We start from the raw sequence: 9,126 nt of genomic DNA on the forward strand, positions 1-9,126 counted from the left end.
GCATTAGGAAGCAGTGCAGGTGTGTGCCGTCATTGGGCCCAGGTGTGGCCAGGGGCACCACTGTTATGCCTGTTTTAATGACGTCATTCATAGCCAGGTTGGCCGTTCAGCCCACATCAGCAGATTATAATGAGCTCTCTGCGTTACAGTGAGCGCTCGTATCAGCTCTTATAATGAACTTTTACAATGAGCTCTCTTATACTGTGATATCTACGTTACAATGAGCTGTCACAGTGACCTCTGAACCTTACAATGAAAGAGTCTAGAAGTGTATGCTCGTTTGAATCAATATTATCTCTTACACACACACACCCCCCCACACACACACCCCCCCCACCCACACACACACACACACACACCCACACACACTCACCCACACACCCACACACACACCACACACCACACACCACACACACACACACACCCCCACACACACACCCCCACACACACACCCCCACACACACACACACACACACACACACACACCCACACACACCCACACACACCCACACGAGAGGGCCTCATAATGGTCATGAGAGATATTATTGTACAAGCAGATAAAGATAAATCACGACTGTTGATACTGGGGGACTTCAACTTTAGAGCAATAGACTGGGAGGCCTATGAAGCAAGAACGGAGGACTTTTGGACATGCAGATTTGTGAACCTCATTCTGGAGACATTCTTGTATCAACACATAAAGCAAGCCACAAGAATGAGGGAAGGAGATATACCGTCAGTACTGGATCTAGTATTCACCAGGAAAGAAGAAGAGATTTTTGACATCCAGTACCTTCCTCCCTTGGGAAAGAGTGATCACGTCCTGTTAGACATTAAATATGCTTTAAGATATCATCTAGAAGAAAATGGGGACATTGAAACAGTTGATAAACTCGATTTAAAGAGAGGCAACTATGGGGAACTTCGAAATTTTTTTAATGAGTGTAATTGGACAGAATTGTTGCTAGGCAGGGAAGTAAATGAAATGTATGCCAAATTTTTAAAACTATACGAGGAAGGCACACAAACATTCATACCAAAACAGAGATGCAGGACCAAAAAACAGGATTGGTTCGACAGAAATTGTGAGAGGGCAAGAGACCAAAAGACACAAAAATGGAATCAGTATAGGAAGAGGCCAAACCCCCAAACATACCAGCGATACAAAGATGCGAGAAACAATTATACAGCAGTAAGGAGAGAGGCAGAAAGAAATTTTGAAAAAGGGATAGCAGATAAATGTAAAACAGAACCGGGCCTATTCTACAAATTCATAAACAACAAATTGCAGGTAAAGGATAATATCCAGAGGTTGGAAATGGGAAACAGATTCACGGAAAATGAAAAGGAAATGTGTGAAACATTAAATGAAAAGTTCCAAAGTGTGTTTGTACAAAATGAAATCTTCAGAGAACCAGACACAATAAGAATTCCAGAGAACAACATAGAGCGGATAGAGGTGTCTAGAGATGAAGTGGAAAATATGCTAAAGGAGCTCGGGAGGAACAAAGCAGCTGGCCCAGATGGCGTTTCACCATGGGTTCTGAGAGAATGTGCATCTGAGCTCAGCATTCCACTTCACCTGATCTTTCAGGCATCCCTGTGTACAGGAATCGTAGCAGACGTGTGGAAACAGGCTAACATAGTTCCAATCTACAAAAGTGGCAGCAGGGAAGACCCCCTCAATTATAGACCTGTATCATTGACAAGTGTAATAGTGAAAGTATTGGAAAAGCTAATCAAAACTAAATGGGTAGAACACCTGGAGAGAAATGATATAATATCAGACAGACAGTATGGTTTTCGATCAGGAAGATCCTGTGTATCGAATTTACTCAGTTTCTATGATCGGGCCACAGAGATATTACAGGAAAGAGATGGCTGGGTTGACTGCATCTATCTGGACCTAAAAAAGGCTTTCGACAGAGTTCCACATAAGAGGTTGTTCTGGAAACTGGAAAATATTGGAGGGGTGACAGGTAAGCTTCTATCATGGATGAAAAATTTTCTGACTGATAGAAAAATGAGGGCAGTAATCAGAGGCAATGTATCGGAATGGAGAAATGTCACAAGTGGAGTACCACAGGGTTCAGTTCTTGCACCAGTGATGTTTATTGTGTACATAAATGATCTACCAGTTGGTATACAGAATTATATGAACATGTTTGCTGATGATGCTAAGATAATAGGAAGGATAAGAAATTTAGATGATTGTCATGCCCTTCAAGAAGACCTGGACAAAATAAGTATATGGAGCACCACTTGGCAAATGGAATTTAATGTTAATAAATGTCATGTTATGGAATGTGGAATAGGAGAACATAGACCCCACACAACCTATATATTATGTGAGAAATCTTTAAAGAATTCTGATAAAGAAAGAGATCTAGGAGTGGTTCTAGATAGAAAACTATCACCTGAGGACCACATTAAGAATATTGTGCAAGGAGCCTATGCAATGCTTTCTAACTTCAGAATTGCATTTAAATACATGGATGGCGATATACTAAAGAAGTTGTTCATGACTTTTGTTAGGCCAAAGCTAGAATATGCAGCTGTTGTGTGGTGCCCATATCTTAAGAAGCACATCAACAAACTGGAAAAGGTGCAAAGACATGCTACTAAGTGGCTCCCAGAACTGAAGGGCAAGAGCTACGAGGAGAGGTTAGAAGCATTAAATATGCCAAACCTAGAAGACAGAAGAAAAAGAGGTGATATGATCACTACGTACAAAATAGTAACAGGAATTGATAAAATCGACAGGGAAGACTTCCTGAGACCTGGAACTTCAAGAACAAGAGGCCATAGATTTAAACTAGCTAAACACAGATGCCGAAGAAATATAAGAAAATTCACCTTCGCAAATAGAGTGGTAGACGGTTGGAACAAGTTAAGTGAGAAGGTGGTGGAGGCCAAGACCGTCAGTAGTTTCAAAGCGTTATATGACAAAGAGTGCTGGGAAGACGGGACACCACGAGCGTAGCTCTCATCCTGTAACTACACTTAGGTAATTACACTTAGGTAATTACACACACCCACACACACACACACACACACACACACACACACACACACACACACACACACACACACACACACACACACACACACACACACACACACACAACACACACACACCACACACACACACACACCACACACACACACACACACCACACACACACACCACACACACACACCACACACACACACCACACACACACACACACACACACACACACACACACACACACACACACACACACACACACACACACACACACACACACACCTTACATCTCAGGCCCCGTGGCGCAGTGGCAAAACTCTGGCCGCGCACTTCCCGAGCGATGGGTTCGTTACCTGGCCAGGGAGGATTAACAAGGCGCCATTTCTTAACTGTACACCTCTCTCCACCCAGCAGTGATTGGGTACTTGGTTGTTAGACTGGTGGGTCGTATGCCAGGGAAACCAGTGGGTATAAGGGTTACCATGAGCTAAGGAAAGGGAAAGATCTCAGCCTCCTAACAGGAGACAGCTGTTGTCTGTTCCTGAACCCACTTGTGTAACAAAATAGGGATCAAATTATCCATTTTATTTTAATCACTTTTGAAACATAGCTGTCGAGGATATATAAGAACATTAACTTTCGCAAACAGAGTGGTAGACGGTTGGAACAAGTTAAGTGAGAAGGTGGTGGAGGCCGAAACCGTCAGTAGTTTCAAAGCGTTATACGATAAAGAGTGCTGGGAAGACGGGACACCACGAGCGTAGCTCTCATCCTGTAAATACACTTAGGTAATTACGCGCGCAGGCCGTATGGGAATGGAACTAATGACCTCAGTTTTAAACCAACGTCGTTCAGTGCTGCGCTGTAGGACACTGTATTGAGTCTGTCTCTATGGTATCACACAATAGGGGACTGTCAGTTCCATCCAATCTTGTCTCCAATCCATGCTCCATAATCCTGTGTTGCTTTCCCCCCCCCCCAACCCCATTATTACCCCCCCCCTCCAACTTCTTCCTCCTCCACTCTTCTGCCTCCCCAATTTAAACCCTCCCCCCCATTCTCTAGTCATCATTCAATTTCCCCTTTTCCTCCCACCCCTTCTTCAGCCCCCCCCCTCGATACTCCCCCCCCCCCAACCCCTCCGCTATTTTGCAATAAAATCTTGTCCTTTGTGTGTGGGATGAGAGCAAGGAAAGGAGACGCTTCTTTTCATAGGAAAGGCGCAGCATCCGGTTGTTATAAAGAGTGCGGATTTTTGGGATACCTTATAAGTCGACATTCTGACCTCTCTCTCTCTCTCTTTGAGAGAGAGAGAGAGAGAGAGAGAGAGAGAGAGAGAGAGCAGCTTGTCTTATCACCTCCCCCAAATGCGAGTATATATGTTGCAACAGTTTCGGATGAGGTGAACAGACTTTTGACCAACACAAGACAGAACACGGTGCAATGGGTATAAATTGGATAAATGAGAGGGAAGAATGGAAGTAACTGCAAAGGGCCTATTGGCCCATACTTCCTCTTGATGCTTCTATATTGGTACGGAGTCTTGAAGTGGGTAGAATATAGTTGTGCATTAATTGGCTGTTGATTGGTGGTGTTGACTTTTTGATGTGTAGCGCCTCGCAGATGTCAAGCCTCCTGCTATCGCTGTATCTATTGGTGATTTCTGTGTTGTTTGTTAAAACTTCTCTGGTGAGAAGACTTCTCAGACTTCTCAGGTCTGGTTGTGGGAAGAGATTATGGGTTTCTTAATCGAGCCCTGCTGTTTATGCATTGTTAATCGCCTGGAAAGAGATGTTGTTGTCTTGCCTATATACTGAGTTCTTTGGGGCTTACAGTACCCAAGTGGGCATTTGAAGGCATTGACGACGTTGGTCTCCTTTAAGGCGTTCTGCTTTGTGTCTGGAGAGTTTATCATGAGTAGGTAGGCCGTTTTTTTGGTTTCATAGTAAATCGTCAATAATATCTAATGATTTTTGTCTGTAGGGATAACGTTCCTATCAGCAATATCTTTCAGGACCCTTTCCTCCGTTTTATGAGCTGTGGAAAAGAAGTTCTTGTAAAATAGTCTTATAGTGGTTACAGGTGTTGTGTTAGTTGACTCTTCAGAGGTTGCATGGCATTTCACTTTCCTTTTTATATCTTCAACGAAACCATTGGAGAAGCCGTTGTTGACTAGGACCTGCCTTACCCTACAGAGTTCTTCATCGACTTCCTTCCATCCTGAGCTGTGGCTGAGAGCACGGTCGATGAAAGCGTTGACAAGACTCCTCTTGTACTTGTCTGGGCACTCACTGCTGGCAATGGGGCACATTCCTATGTTTCCTTAGTGTAGATTGCAGTGTGGAAACCTCCGCTCCTTTCCATGACTGTTACTTCTAGAAAGGGCAGCTTCTCGTCCTTCTCCATCTCGTAAATGAAACTCAATACAGAATTCCGCTCGAATGCCTCCTTCAGCTCCTGCAGACGTCTGACATCAGGTACCTGTATGAAAATGTCGTCAACATACATGCTGTATATGGCAGGTTTCAAGTTCATGTCAACTAAGACCTTCTGTTCGATGGTACCCATGTAGAAGTTCGCAAACAGGACACCTAGGGGAGAAACCATGGCGACCCCATCTACTTGATTATACATGTGCCCATCCGGGCTCAAGAAGGGTGCCTCTTTAGTACAAGCTTGGAATAGTTACTATAGAATGTTTTCTGCTATGTTAAGAGGAGTACAGGCCGGATCACGATACACTCTGTCCGCTATCATCCCTATTATTTCATCCACAGGTACATTGGTAAGCAGTGATTCTATGTCCAATGAGGCTCTTATCCCTGTGGCCCGAGTTCCCCGCAGTAATTCAACAAATTCCTTTGGAGACTTCAGGCTGAAAGCACAAGGTACATAAGGAGTCAGCAAGCCATTGAGTTGCTTCGCCAGTCTGTACGTGGGTGTGGGTATCTGGCTGATGATTGGCCAAAGTGTTTCCAGGCTTGTGTGTCTTGACATTTCCATACGCATATCCAGGTTTGTATTCCCCAATAATCTTTGGCAGGTGGAGTCCGGATTTCTTAGCGTTCACAGTTTCGATCAACCTTTTTACAGCCGAATTGAAAACAAAGGTAAACAGATTGATCGAAACTGTGAACGCTAAGAAATCCGAACTCCACCTGCCAAAGATTATTGGGGAACTGATGCACTGCAACTGATGTACAGGATCCCTCAACCACTCGACCATCACGACCGGACAAAAGAGGATGGTAACTAATATATATATATATATATATATATATATATATATATATATATATATATATATATATATATATATATGTATATGTATATATATATAATTATATATAAATACATAGATAATATAAAATATGCGAACAAGCTTGAATGGTCCCAAAAAATGGTTGCAAATATGCAACTGAAAACTCAACACCCCAGAAGGATTCGAACCCAGAAACATCCCCAGCATCCCGAGGGGAAATAGCCTCGGCTACCAACATCCTTTGTACAGTCACGGTTGGTCGAGTGGTTAAAGAGCTGTGTACGCCATGGTACATGTGCTTCTGGCTGTCTGGGTTCGAATCCTTCTTGGGGTGGGGAGTTTTCAGTTATATATATTATATTTATTACGAGAGAAGGTACTGCGGCAATATCCAGCAGGTGGTAAGCTTCATGCTAAAACATTAATGAAAAAAAAGCATTTTGACCTTCGTGAAAATATGGGCAAACATTAAAGTAAACTCGAGAAAAATTATAAATAGTTTAATTCCAAAAAAAGCAACTACAAATTAATGACTGCAGTGTAACACGCTTATGAAAATAACAATAAAAATTAAACATGAAAGTTTAATTTAGTATTACTGACTGAACATATTATTTAAAATAAAACTAAGGCTTAATTGAATTCTAGTTACCAAACACCACACACACACTGCATGAGATGCGCACGTCGTGGTCGAGCGAACAGCTGTGTTTCAACACCTGTAGAGCACCTGTAGAGACAGCGTTCACAGGGCCGGGCAAGGGATATTTATACCTCGTCCTGGTGACGTCATAACCAGTTTCAAAGCTATTTCTAACTATCAGCCGACCGAGTAACGAGCGCCGACAGGTCTGGGAGGGAGGGAGGGGGGAGGGAACAAGCCTCGTCTGTCTGGGCGTCTCTAATTGGCTGGGACGCAATGCAAACGAAGATATAATAATTATTGAGATGTTGGTGACGCAGTCTTCGCCGTGACTAAGATGATAACGACGAAGGCATGATGGAGAGGGCCGTTTACCCTGATTGGCCGGATAATACTATCAATTATTATGCAGACGAGGAGTCACAATAACGTGGCTGAAATAAGTTGACCAAATCACACACTATAAAGTGAAGGGACGACGACGTTTCGGTCCGTCCTGGACCATTCTTAAAAATCGACTTGAGAATGGTCTAGGACGGACCGAAACGACGTCGTCCATTCACTTTCTATTGTGTGGTTTGATCATCAATTATTATCTTCGTTCAGTTAGAAAAGTCCCTAAATAAGACTTGTGTAATTTTTGGAAAATTATGTATTTTAAGAGGACTGACCCCCTTGTATGATATTTTCTGAATTTAGGCCAATCATATGTCCTTCCGGAAGTGTTAAGAAAAGAGCATGTGTTGGGGTACTGTCGGGAACAGGAACTGGCTGCGATCCGCCATACTGTGAGGGGGACAATGTTCTCTCCTTCCTGCTTCCCAGCCACTTGGACTGATCAGTACAGCTTCTTGCAGGTCGACGTTCGATCCCAAACAGTGTAAGTGATTCGGCATCATTCCTTCTCTCTGTGTTCTCGTATCCCAGCGCCTCGTCCTCGTATCCCAGCGCCTCGTCCTCGTATCCTAGCGCCTTGTCCTCGTATCCCAGCGCCTCGTCCTCGTATCCCAGCGCCTCGTCCTCGTATCCCAGCGCCTCGTCCTCGTATCCCAGCGCCTCGTCCTCGTATCCCAGCGCCTCGTCCTCGTATCCCAGCGCCTCGTCCTCGTATCCTAGCGCCTCGTCCTCGTATCCTAGCGCCTCGTCCTCGTATCCTAGCGCCTCGTCCTCGTATCCCAGCGCCTCGTCCTCGTATCCCAGCGCCTCGTCCTCGTATCCCAGCGCCTCGTCCTCGTATCCTAGCGCCTTGTCCTCGTGTCCCAGTGCCTTGTCCTCGTATCCATGTTACTTCTTCTCGTATCCATGTTACTTCTTCTCGTATCCCTTCAAGTGTTACTAAGTATTTCTGGCTTAGCGCCTTCTCGTTATTAAATAACTTTCCAACTTCATTTCTGCTAAGTTTACCTGTTTGTCAAGGCTTCTTTTAGCCCAACATTATTCCCTAACTTTTCAAGAGACCATAGATGCTTGTAGCAGCGTATTTGGTGTTAGTATAGAGCCCAGAGCCAGCAAGACCTGGCTCTAGATGGCTCTGGGCACCACTGTGTGCGCGCGTGTTAGAGAGAAATATATTTATCAGTCATAATAGAGGAAAATCAATTAATGAAAATATGTATATTAATGAAAATATATACATATAAATATGTAGTGCATTTGCAGGCTGTAGCCTGCAAATTTTTGACAAATTTCAGCCTTCTTAAATTCTTGTATGACTTCGTTGAACGTGAAAGGGATAGGAAGACAATGCTCTGGGGATAGGACAGTGGGAGAAAGCGATGCCTAACCACTTGGATGACTGGGGGGATCGAGCTCTGACCTGCAAGTAGCTCGGCTGTCACTATGCCGTCTAGGGGGAGTGGACAATTAGTGCCAAGACATCAAATGTGTGGTACGTTAAATGTTTTCTTGGTAAACCATTACCTCAATCAGCATGTCATAATTTATCTATGAGGATTGCATAATAATATTGGTCTGCCTGATATTTTTATTAATAAATTGGGTTACTCCAAAGGGTGTTTGTTTCCTTAAGTTCCCCCTCCCTCTCCAGCTCGTTCTTGCCGGGGAGGGGCTTGGTGGGCGGCTGCCGGAGGGTGATGCTCCTTAGGGCGGCCCCCTGTCCCTTTGTAGCCTTTGCTCCTGCTGCTGTCCTCACAAATTTTGCTGGATGCCTTTTCCTTTTCCTTATGTTTCGTTTTCTACCCCCCCTCCCCC

This window comes from Procambarus clarkii, chromosome 48 (assembly GCF_040958095.1).
Source record: "Procambarus clarkii isolate CNS0578487 chromosome 48, FALCON_Pclarkii_2.0, whole genome shotgun sequence".
NCBI classification, from domain to species: domain Eukaryota; kingdom Metazoa; phylum Arthropoda; class Malacostraca; order Decapoda; family Cambaridae; genus Procambarus; species Procambarus clarkii.